The sequence below is a fragment of the Prionailurus bengalensis genome, chromosome B2 (genome assembly GCF_016509475.1).
Source record: "Prionailurus bengalensis isolate Pbe53 chromosome B2, Fcat_Pben_1.1_paternal_pri, whole genome shotgun sequence".
NCBI classification, from domain to species: Eukaryota; Metazoa; Chordata; class Mammalia; order Carnivora; family Felidae; genus Prionailurus; species Prionailurus bengalensis.
In genome coordinates, this window is record NC_057349.1 from 144,381,703 (window position 1) to 144,393,926 (window position 12,224).

At 50.3% G+C, this 12,224-nt stretch overlaps 1 protein-coding gene across 1 annotated transcript in view; it reads left to right on the top strand.

The window, feature by feature from the left end:
- Positions 1–12,224, top strand: part of SLC22A3 (solute carrier family 22 member 3) — a 94,491-nt gene that overhangs the window by 13,015 nt on the left and 69,252 nt on the right. The gene's annotated exons all lie outside the window — the stretch shown is intronic.

Here is a 12,224-nt window from a genome sequence, read left to right on the forward strand (position 1 = left end):
AGACGCCTTTTTCAGTTGTGGCTTAAGTCCCACGTACGCACAGGGTGGCTCTGATTTCAGGGGCTTCGGCCAACTGGAAGTGCCGTGCGGCCCAAGGCACAGGATGAAAGACAGCGTGTGCGTCTCCGTCCCCGGGGAAGGGACGCCACCAGCTGAGGCCTCGGAGACGTAAGCAGAAGGGAGAGGCGCCAGGGCCTCTGGTTCTGAAGACGGTGGCACATTTATGCGGGGGAGGGGGAGGGGGGGCAAGGGCATGGCACTCACGGGCTGTACGTTCGATGCGGATGCTGTTCTAACCGCGACACTCGGGAGACACCTGTTCCCGTGCACTGTTCTCAAGCGCGTGGTTGGCAGCCGACACGCGCATGGAAGCCACGGGGATAATTGAACGTATTAAGTATCGAGGGTCGAGGCGAAAATTAGGGGGAAGCTCATTAAAACGAATGCGGCACCAACTTTTTAAAAAGTCAAAGAGAGAAAGGAATTTCGGGGTTTCTGTCATGGATGGGAGATTACTCCAGGATCCCGCCCCGCAGCAGTTCTCCGTGTCGCCGTGTCTGAGCAACTTGGGAATGGTGTGAGAGATTTCTCTGGGGGCCTCCTCTCCTCTGTCACCCCTGAGCCCCTGTAGGATTACGACGCCACCCCCTCCAGGGTGGACGACTTTAAATGAAAGCAGGTCAGGTGTGTTACCAAACCATATAGATGATTAGATAATGGCCATTTATGGTTGCAAAATGCTGTGAAGAAATGATCAGATCAGACCTGAACCGGTGCGGTGTGGCCTGTCTCTAAAGTTGAATTCGTGGCTAAGGATATAGGCTCATTGGTTGTGTGAAGATGGCAGGTTGCTCAGTTTGACATGTGTCTGGGCTTGGATTCTTTTTTTTTTTTAATGTTTATTTATTTTTGAGAGAGAGAGAGAGAGAGAGCGAGTTGGGGAGGGGCAGAGAGAGAGAGGAAGACACAGAATCCAAAGCGGGCTCCGGGCTCCGAGCCGTCAGCACAGAGCCCGACACGGGGCTCGAACCCATAGACTGCGAGATCATGACCCGAGCTGAAGTCGGACGCTTAACGGATTGAGCCCCCCGAACACCCCCCAGGCTCAGATTCTTACAAATGGGAAAACTAGCCACTGAGAGGCCGGCACGGAGCGCTGGCCCCTGTGAAGTGCTGAGTGCCTGGCTCTGGTGGTAGTTGTTGATTATAGATATTCAGGAAGTCTACACAGAGAGGCAGCCTGGGTCTGGGGATTAGAGGAAATGGCAAACCCTGGGTCCGAGGAAAGCTTTTGTCTGGCAGACCACCAAGATTCCAGCAGTGAGGGACATGGCAGGGGTCCACCGTCTGGAGCTGGTGCAGCTGGGGCTTAGCAATAAAGACTGAGGAAAGATCCAGGATACGAGGTCAGAGCCACGAGCTTTGACAAAACTTCCCAAGGCTCCTTTCTCCAGCTGTGACCTCCCCCCGTCAGAGAGCTCCACTGATTCCCTTCGTCTCGCTCTTGTCACTAAAGGTGGCCTCCCAGGCCTGGGTGCGCCTGGTCTGGTCTGGGGGTGAGGAGCCCAGACTGGCTCAGGCCCCACGCTGTGTTCTGACCGCAGGCAGAGCAGAGCACCGCCAGGCTAGGGCCTTGGACTTCCCTGAAACTGGGGAAATCTCGGGGCGCTGCAGGGTGCGGGCGGAAAACCCGGCAGCAGGTAAAGATGTTTTTCTCAAGTTTCACGTAAAAGAGAGCTCTCCTGATTGAAGTTATGGCTGTTTTACTCGCGGTGGTGGCACTGTGGGAGACAAGTGACGGTGTGAGTTGTGTGTTGGTTGGAACTGATGCGTTCTGTGTCCCCAGAGAGCAGGCTGCTGCCAGGAGAGCCCCTGGGGAGGGAAAGAGGACGGCCAGAGGCACACGCTGAGGCCCTGCGACCCCCCCGAGTAGAATGTGCTTCTTCTCTGGCCAGTTGAGGTGGCAGCCTGGCATCTGTCCACTTCCCTGGGCCCCCTGTGGCTCTGGGTGGGGGGTGGCTCACTGTCCGTGATCACTCGGAGCCACACACATGGCTCTGCCCGCTCCCTCCTGCGCTGGCTGCTCGTTGATGAAGGATTTTGGAAAGAAAAGGACTAAGGCATCACTATACCACGAAGCCCTCTCCGTCGCGTGTTTTCATGCACAACCCCCTGAAATCCTTCAGTAAATCAGGACGGCAAAGCTTCCCCAGAGGTGCTGTGTTGGGACGCACCGCTGTGGCTCTTGCCAACTTTCTGGTCGGGTCAATAAGACACATTTGCCTCATGTTTGGGGGCCATTTTCAAAGTCTAAATGATATCACAGTTTGCTTGTCCTGTCATGAGAAAGTGGCCTCAGAGACAAAAGACCAAAAGGGTACCTCCCCAGCCCCCCTGCGGTCTGTGAAATGAGCACAGAGCAGTGATGGGGGGGGCAGTAATCAGGAATATCGGGATTCAGGTTGAGTGAATTTGGCTAAATTGCTCTCTATATTAAGCAGTCCAGTCCCCTGACTTTGAATAGGCATGGAAATTTAATCCATGAAAGTAGCTTAATCCCTGATAGGGACACAAAGCCGTGCTGTAATATACTACGTGTAACTATAACCTTACAGTTATTAATGCACATTACTGCTTGGAGACTTTTCTCCTTACTAAATTACTGGAAAACGTAGTAAACAGTCAACTCGTCTAATCCTCACGCACCCTGGCAGGCAGGTGCTCTTTTGTAGGGAAGGAAAGTAAGGTACAGAGAGATTAAGTAACTTGTCCCATGTCTGGATCACTAGGAAAGATTTTTTTTTTTTTAATTTGAGAGAGAGAGAGAGAGCAAGGACGAGCGAGGGAGAGGGACAGATGGAGAAAGAGAGAGAATCCCAGGCAGGCTCCCTGCCCAGCATGGAGCCCAACGCCTATACACAGATTTGCACCTTAGAGATAAATACGTCTCAAGTGTACAGATATCACCTGTGTCTTCGTCCCCTGTGACAGCTGGCCTGAGATGTCCCCAGAGCTGTCTACCCGCAGGGATCAGAGACCCTGGGATCATGACCAGACTCCAACTCAAGAGTCAGACACTCAACCCACTGAGCCACTCAGGTGCCAGGAAAAGATATTTTTTGATGTCTGAACCAATAAGAAGTTAATCGATGTCTCCAGAATCTAAACGGGGCTTCCGTGAATCAGTAAGACAAAGGTAACAGGCCTGGTGGGAGAAGTGACAAAGGATGGAGACAGCTTTCATGAAAGTAGACCCAAAAGGCCACTAAGCATAAGAAGCAATGCAGATCCATTCGTAATCAGAGAAATAAAAATGGAACCAAGATAGCGCTTCACACTCATTAGGCTGGTTAGAAACTACAAGCCCAGCAGTGCCAAGGGTTGGTAGGTGGCAGGATGCCTGCTGGAGGGCACGTGCAGCTGTTTTCCATCACAGTCTGGAACCGCGGATGCCCGTCAGCTGTCCCCGTACTGTGACCCAGCAATTCCACTCCTGTGCATTAAGTCCCAAAGGAAGCTCTCAAACCCATCCATCAGGAGGTAGGTATGTTCTCTGCAGCATTACCTGGGTGACAGAGAGTTGGAGGCAGTCTGGGAGAGAGGGAATGTCAGATGCGGTGCATACGCCCCATGCGGCTGTCAGAAATTGTGTGTTAGATGTTCATATGGCCTGATGGATGGTCCATAAAGCCTCGGGCAGAATAAAAAGTAAGAAGCAGAGTGAGGTATAGGATACAATACCATTTACATAACACTAAACATATGTGGACACAAAAGAATATAGATTCTATAAGAAGACGAGCAAAAAGAGACACCTTAACACATCAGTATAATTCCTTTGTGGGGACGGGATGGAAATAGGAATAGCGATAAAATAGAATCGATAAAAAAATAAGGTAGGGGTCTTGTATAACCAATGACTAGAATACATTATAATTCACCCAACCTTCTTCCATTGAGGTCAAAAGGGACAAGGGGGTAAAAAGAAAGAAATGGGTTTTTCTGCCAAAGACACTCAAGGGCCTTGTAAGATGTCTTAGAAATCACCCAGCCCCTGGTCTGTTAAATGGATCAGCCTGTAACCTAGGAATATCGACAGGGTCTCACTAGGGTTCTTGCAAACTGTGTTCTTGCCAATCCTTGGCTTTGCAACGCCCGTCCCTTTCAGCAAAGTAATTTTACTTTTGTCAGTTTTATTTTGGTGTTAAGATTGTTCTGTTTTCTAAGAGGGGAGCTAGAGTTCTTCTAAAATAATATTTGAAAAAACACAGAATAAATATTCCCCAGGATCCCTTCCAGATCTAAAACTGTATATTTTTTTTAATTTTTTTTCAACGTTTATTTATTTTTGGGACAGAGAGAGACAGAGCATGAACGGGGGAGGGGCAGAGAGAGAGGGAGACACAGAATCGGAAACAGGCTCCAGGTTCTGAGCCATCAGCCCAGAGCCCGACGCGGGGCTCGAACCCATGGACCGCGAGATCGTGACCTGGCTGAAGTCGGACGCTTAACCGACTGCGCCACCCAGGCGCCCCTAAAACTGTATATTTTAAACAAAACAACCATCTTGACTACCAGTGTTTTAAAACTTGGGAGCTTGAAATGTCAGGTCCACGTGTGAGTGTATATAAGAAATTTTCCTGGGAAGGTGTTGGGAACTTGTCATTCCTAAATGCTCATTCAGCTTTTTTGTTAGCTTTCAGTACACCATGGAACATCATGTAAGTCTCTGTGTAGATTTGCACCTTAGAGACTGAATACATCTCAAGTGTATGGATACCACCTGTGTCTTTATCCCCTGTGACAGCTGGCCAGAGATGTCCCCGGAGCTGTCTACCTGCAGGGATCGGAGACAGCACTGCTGAAGGACAGAGACAGGTGATTTCAGGGGTCACTGGGGATGCTGTGCCCCAGATGCAGACCATTGCGGCACAAGTGGGTCTTTCCTGTACGTGTCACATGGAAGATGTCCCTCAGATTCCATCTCAGAAGTCTAATATAAAATGTAATAATTCAACCAAGTCCAGTAGTGCATTCCCAATATTGCTTTTTAATCCACAGTTTTTATTATGCTTTTCTGCGTTCTCGGATATAGAATTTCAGGCATTGCTTTTGTCTTTCAAGATCATATCATCTTCCTATTTGGGAAGCAGAGGTAGCAGATACTGTGCAGCATCTTCGGGGGCACTAGGTTCTTGAAGTCCTGCGACTGGGTAACTCCGCAGGTCTTCCAGAAACAGGATGCTGTAGTCTGTCATCACTGTCCTTTTCGATTTGCCCTCTTTCCTTGTCTTTTGGTTCTTCGGTGAGGTGCCGTCTTCACCTGGGTTCCCCAGACAGCAGAGCCTGAGACGAGGGTTCGTATATGTGCTATTTCGTGCCTTAGCACAGCCAGGAAACAGGGGTGGGGGCAGGGAGGGTGAAGAAGGGGAGAAGGAAGCAGGCGGCCTCACCATTACACCCTTCACGCCCCTGTGCACCCTGCCCCCGAGAATCAGGTGGAGGACGAGGGACAGAGAGCAGAGAGGGTGGAAAGGGGAAGAATTTATCCTCTGGCTCCCGCCTCCCTGAGGTCAAAGTTTCCCGCCCCAGGCATTAACTGGCTCATGCTTTCAGGTTATCCTGCAGAGGGCAGTGGGGCTCTGACGTAGGAGGGGGAGGTGCAGGGCAAGGGCAGGAGGTCAGGAGCTGAGAAGAGGGGGGCGAAGGGGGGGAGGGGGGTGGGGTGGTAGGAGGGGTGGGGGAGGGGCGGCCTGCATCAGGCGGTCAGAGCTCCCACAGGGCCAGGTCAGGAGGCAAGTGAGGAATAGTAGATGGGAGGACTTCAGAGACAGTCTGATACTGGGACCAGTAGATCACTAGCTCCTGCACAGACTGGAGCTCACTGGATTTTTGCCTCTCTGTTCCCAAACGCCTCCAGGTGGTGGATCCCCTCCCACTGTGTTTTGCCCGGCTTCATGTCAGATGCCCTTGCCCCCTGCCTCCTTGCATGGGGCCGCCTTGAATCCCCAGCTTGTCCTGTGGAGTTTTCCCCTTCCGATACTGTGTTCTGCATTCTAGCTCCCATTTTCTTTACGGCTCGCAGATGGGGCTCTCCATGGGGGACCAGCTGTCCCAGTTTGCCTGCCATTGAGGGCGTTTTCTGTGATGTAAGACACATCACTCTGCCGGATCTGGGAGAGTCCTTGGCAAGCCGGTACCGTTGGTCACCTCGAGCACGCTACAAGCAGAAAAAGTGATTCACAAGATGTATAAAAAATGAAAATTTGTAAACAACTTGGTTGTGTAATAGAGGGGAATATGGTTAAATAAACATAGTGTACCCATTTGATATGATACGGCAGAGATGATAAAACCATGTTTACAGCATCGTAATGCGGACATGCTGGGGAGACAATATTAAGTTAAAACAAAGGGCTGGGCTATCAGTGTGTGCATATTGCACGATTGCAATCGTATGTTTATTTTTTTAATGTTTATTTATTTTTGAGACCGAGAGAGAGCATGAATGGGGGAAGGGCAGAGAGAGAGGGAGACACAGAATCGGAAGCAGGCTCCAGGCTCTGAGCTGTCAGCACAGAGCCCAACGCGGGGCTCGAACTCACAAACTGCGAGATCGTGACCTGAGCCGAAGTCGGACACTTAACCGACGGAGCCACCCAGGCGCCCCTGCAATCGTATGTTTAAAACCTTTGCGTGCAAAATTGGTTGTTGTAAAGCAGGGACCGCCTACACCAAGGCCTTGAAAGGAGAGACCTTTTAGCTGCTGTTGCTTACATTTTTTTCTTAATGGAGATCTTCTTTTGCCAAAGTCAGTGCTAAAATACAGGTAAGGCCATATTAACGTTGTGGTCATGCTGCACTTAAAATTGGTGAGCAGAGGGGCGCCTGCGTGGCTCAGTCAGTTGAACCTCTGGCTCTTGATCTCAGCTCAGGTCATGATCTCAGGGTCGTGAGACTGAGCCCCTAGTTGGGCTCTGCACTAAGCATGGAGCCTGCTTGGGATTCTCTCTCTCTCTCTCTCTCTCTCTCTCTCTCTCTCTCCCTCTCCCTTACCTGAGCTCTCTCTCTCTCTTTCTCTCTCAAAAACAAAATGAAATAAAATAAAACAAAATAAAATAAAGTAAAATAAAACAGAACGGATAAACAGAATGCGCATGGTTCGTTCAAAGTAACTGCAATTGTTGTGTTCACCTTGATAGGATTGCCAAGAAACCAGGCAAATCTACAAAAACTAGAGCGTGCAAATAAGACCAGGTTTTCAGCAGAGGAAAAAGCTCTCCGTAAGGCCCACTAATGCGAGGTTGTGAAATCCTATAGCTAGTGAAAGAACAGTATTGATAATTTCTTATCCAGCACAAGTACTTAATGGCCTACCCAGAAACCTCCAGAAAAGAGGGGGCTGTTCAGGGAAAATCACCTGGGGAGAAGGAGCCTCTAGCATCAAGGGTATCTAGTCTGGAAACTGTTATAGGTGACAAGATGCCTCTTCTTCAACCCAACGCAAGGCCAGAAAACAAAGCTGGACCTATAATTGCCTCGCTTGCTCTGAATAATCAAAAAGGCGATTTTGCTCCGCTTGGCAGGAATTAAGGGTTGAATCTGACCCGGCTTTAATAGCTAGAGTCGGTTTACATGTGTTAGAGACCGTATTACATTTTGCATTGTCCAGTTTATATTGTTTTACATTAGTGATTTTTCTTTAACTGTGATGAGATGCCCTCACGTGATTCATGAACCATTTATGTGTTTGAGGTTGTGTACCAGGTGGGGTTGTTTTGATCACTGACTTTTATTTCAGTCATAAAAACGTAAGAGCTAGATATGTTCTGGGTACTTTGAATGTATTATATTAGCATCAAGATAGCCTTATGACAGAAGTCATTGTTATTTTCCTGTTTTCCGAAGGATGGGACTGAGGCCGTGAAGATGGGCCACTGTGAGTTGCATTCCTTCTGAGGTCAGCCTCACCCAAGCCGATGACCTGTCTCTACCAACCTGACTCCAGAACAGTGGCTTTCAGAGTCTAGAACCACCTGGAAGGCGTGTGGGGATTGAGATCTCTGGGCCCCACCCCAGAGTTTCTGAGTCAGTCGGGCAGGGGTGGGCCCGAGAATCTGGATTCCCAACTGTTGCTGATGCTGTGGATCCTTGGGACCACACTTTGAGACCCACTTGGTCTAAAAGGAGGTTGGCTTTAGCTCATGAATTTTCATGAGGATGGTGACCGGCTAACCTTATACTTGAATGGAAAACAATGACTGTCTTCAAGTAAGGTTCATATGAGGTTTGGTTCTTCTTAAAAATGCAGCTACTACTCACTGATGTGCCTTCTTTCTCAGTCATAGTCTCTTTTAGCCCAATGTCGCCAGATGGGTCTTACACACACAGCATATTGGTCACAGCACGGTTCTATTTACAGAGCAACCAAGGCTCCCTTTTGTCTATGAAACGAAGTTCAGGTACCACCGTCTGGCATTGATCTCACATGCCTGGAGCAGACTGTCCAATGAAATGGGACCTTCCTGTGCTCTGCCAGTGTGGTCCCCCCCACCAGTCACCCCTGAAAGTGCCACCGAGAGTCCTGTCAGCCCCTGGAATGTGGTTCTGGAGGGGCTGTCTATGGAGTGGCCAGGGTGTGCCAGGCACGCCGTAGGTGCGGGGGCGCCCCCTACCTTGTGTTCTTCCAGCTTTCTGTCTCTGTTTCCTCCCCTCGAAGGCCCCCCGGGCCCCCCGGGACCATCTCTCCTCTTCCTTCTCATCCTGTTTAGATTCAGGCCCAGTTCTGAGCCCGCATCTTGCACGGCTCTGCTCCCCTGCTCCACGCCTGCCTGGCCGGCTGAGCACGGTCCTCGCCGGTCCTTGGGCCTCCGGTGCTGGCGGGCAGCCTCTCTCCCTCCGGAGACTCCTTCTCCACCGTCTGTCCTCCCCACACCCACCCTTGACCTTCCCTCCTAGCAAGTCCCTTCACTTTCCACTGCCCAGACATAGAAGACTTGGAACAAGAAGCTACGTGAGTGTCCTGCCACCTATAGGAACTTACCCGTGCCAGCTCCCATCCTAGCCGCCTGACGCCCCTCCCCACGGAAGGCTGTCCCCTCCGCCGTGCCCACTTCTGAGGTGATCGCCCCTCCCCCGCTGCTCTGTCTCCTGGTGTCCTTTACTGACATCTTTCCTTATCCACGTTTAAAGGTGCTCAAGTGTATGTCATCTGTAGGACACCCTCCCTGATGCCCGAATATCTCTACAGCTGAGGTCCATGTTTCCCCCCCAGAAGCTCATTTCCTGAAAGGCATCTCGCTCTAATTGCCCCCACGTTCTCACTCTCCTCTCCACCCACTGTGCTCTCTCCATCCTCACCATCCAGAATCTGCTCTTACCGGGGCCTCCGGAGACCCCGGGGGCTGCTGTTCATTCAAGCCTCATCCCTGGTCCCATGTATCCCCCAAAGTGTCACCTGTGCTTGAGGGAGGGGCATGATTCATACTGTTAGTGACCCTGCTGTCATAGGGACCTGTTCATATTTCTTTTTTTTAATTTTTTTTTTCAACGTTTATTTATTTTTGGGACAGAGAGAGACAGAGCATGAACGGGGGAGGGGCAGAGAGAGAGGGAGACACAGAATCGGAAACAGGCTCCAGGCTCTGAGCCATCAGCCCAGAGCCCGACGCGGGGCTCGAACTCACGGACCACGAGATCGTGACCTGGCTGAATTCGGACGCTTAACCGACTGCGCCACCCAGGCACCCCGGGACCTGTTCATATTTCACTGTTTTGCTCATCCTGTGCCCCCAGGCACCTCTGTCCCACCTCTGCCCGCTAAGCCCCCTGTCTGCTGAAGCCAACACACCCAAACAGATGGGTACAACCGGGTACCTGCTGGTTCCTGCACAATTGCAGGAACCGTGCTCCGAAATCTGGAGACATCTGCAGAAAATATTCAATCTAGTAGAAATAATTTAGATTAACTCTCCTGTAACCCATTATCTCCACCATTGCTGTTATTTCCAAGTGCCTGCTTGGAATGTAGATGCTCTTAGGAGATTTTCATATTGGTGATTTCATTTTCTCATTGTTCTTTATTTTTTCAGCCACGCTCTGTCTGGAAAGAGCCCAAGCCTCAATGCCTGACTTAGCATGTTGACAAATTATCCCTGACTGCCTGTGTTTACTTGTTTAACCTTTTCGACATGAGGCCAAAATCCATTAGCATTTCAAAAAATCTGGTAAATAATGCTGTTGTAGCGTGCTGACATTTTCCAGGCTATTACGAAACTCTTCCACTCAAGTAAGTCATGGGAACCAATATCGGAATTTACTACTTTGTGGAACCATTAGCAGAGCAATTCCAGTGACATGTGCTTGTAATTCTCATGGGCCACTTTATAGGTATTTTATCTCCATCTTTGAATCCTTAAGAGAACCAAATAAAATGCAAATAGCCTTACATGTGAGTCTTTTAGATTTTTTTTTTTTTTTTAACATCAACCCTTAGAAATTTACTGGAAATTTTGGCAATTTGTATGTCACGTTAGAAATACAAATGTATTTCATGGGAAGTTTTCCGAGCAGGCCCAACGGGGAGTGCTTGTCTCTGTTCCGTGATGCACAGCCTCAGATAGGAAGGCTCACAGGCTGAGATGACCCGATGGCCCGTGGCAGGAGCCATCGGGCAATTAGTATCCATGCCAGCTGGGACGTCATCTGGGCCTGTCTGCTGACACAGTGGCACCTGACCTCTCCAGGTAGCTAGGGCTTCTCACTGGCAAGGCGGCCTCAGACTTCCCACGTGGCGGCTCACAACTCCTTGTGTGTCTAGCTCATACTGCTGATGGCCTCCCATGGAAGTCACGCTGCATCACTTCCGCCGCGTTCCGTGGGCTCCAGGAGAATCGCAAGCCCTGCCTGGATTCCAGGGAAGGAGAGTTCGATTCTGCCTCCTCGTGACAGCATGACAAGGTTGTGGGGTGGGAACTGGGGTCCAGCCGTCCTTAAGTAGGCCACAAGTCCTCGGGGGCCCCCCACTGTTGTGGTGCCCTTCTGGTCCCTTTTTAATAGTCATCCTGCATCGGTGGGCGTCCACGTGAATTTCTTCTTGTTGTAGCTGTCTTTCTAAGAACTGACCACTGAGGGCCGTGGATATGCAATGTCAGAACCAGGCATCGCCAGTGCTCTCACAGTATTATTTATCAAGCAAGGGGGAAGGGGGTAGGAGGAACATGGCATTGATACATACTGTTGATGAATTATACTCTACTTTCTGACACTCAAATCACTAGTAAAAGTATTCATATCTTACTTGGTGGAGTATTTGACGGTGTTTAAAGGACATTCACATTAATTCCTTTAGTTGAGGCCGCATGAAAACAAACTTGATTAGAATCTGAAGACTTAAGTATGTCTGTTGTGTGAAACAACGTAATGGCTGACCCAGTGCTTCGGGAACCGTCTAGAGCTATGGAGAGGCCCCTTGCTATAAAGTCCCGCAGTCACGCTTTCTGGTGAGCTGCTTATATCCTGGAATCCTGCCCTGTGCTGCCCCTCCTGTGTCTCCTGGCTGACCCTGCCCGCTTTGCTCCCGCTCATCTCCGTGTGTCCAAATGCAACCAGCTCTTCCAGGCCTGGCTCAGATCCTGCCTCCTGCAAGAGACCTTCCCTGATACGTGCCTCGCAGCTGGGACTCATCTCTGTTCTGTGCTTCCAGAGCCTTCTATGTGTCTCTCACGGCATTTAAACACATTCCGCTTCGTATTCTCTTCCACATGCTGCATCCCCGACGCTCAGCTGGAAGCTTCTGGCAAACCGGAGCCTGGCTTTGGTGCCCTGTCCGTGCACGACAACGTGCCTCACGGCCAGGAGCAGTCCGTAGAAGTGTTTTGAATGAACGAGTGAAAGAATGAATGAACGAACTATCTCTACACCATGCTTTGCTTCCCCGTACTTCTCTCAGGCGTGGACGAGACAAGGTCTGGGGGTACTTTATATGTGGGAGCACCTGGTAGCTCAGAGGAATCTTCCCTGGCTCACCCCAGATCACACAGCTTTAGCGAGAAGATGGTGGCTTTGCGACGCGGGCCTTTCCCGCCACTCACGCCTTCCCGGCACCAGGGCGCTCATCTCTGGGGGCCCCGGCTTTCCAGTCCGGAGCACATGTGGATTGGGAAAGACCTCGACAAAGAAAATAGACTTGGAGGCAGGGAGGTCATTTAGGCTTTCTCTGGGAT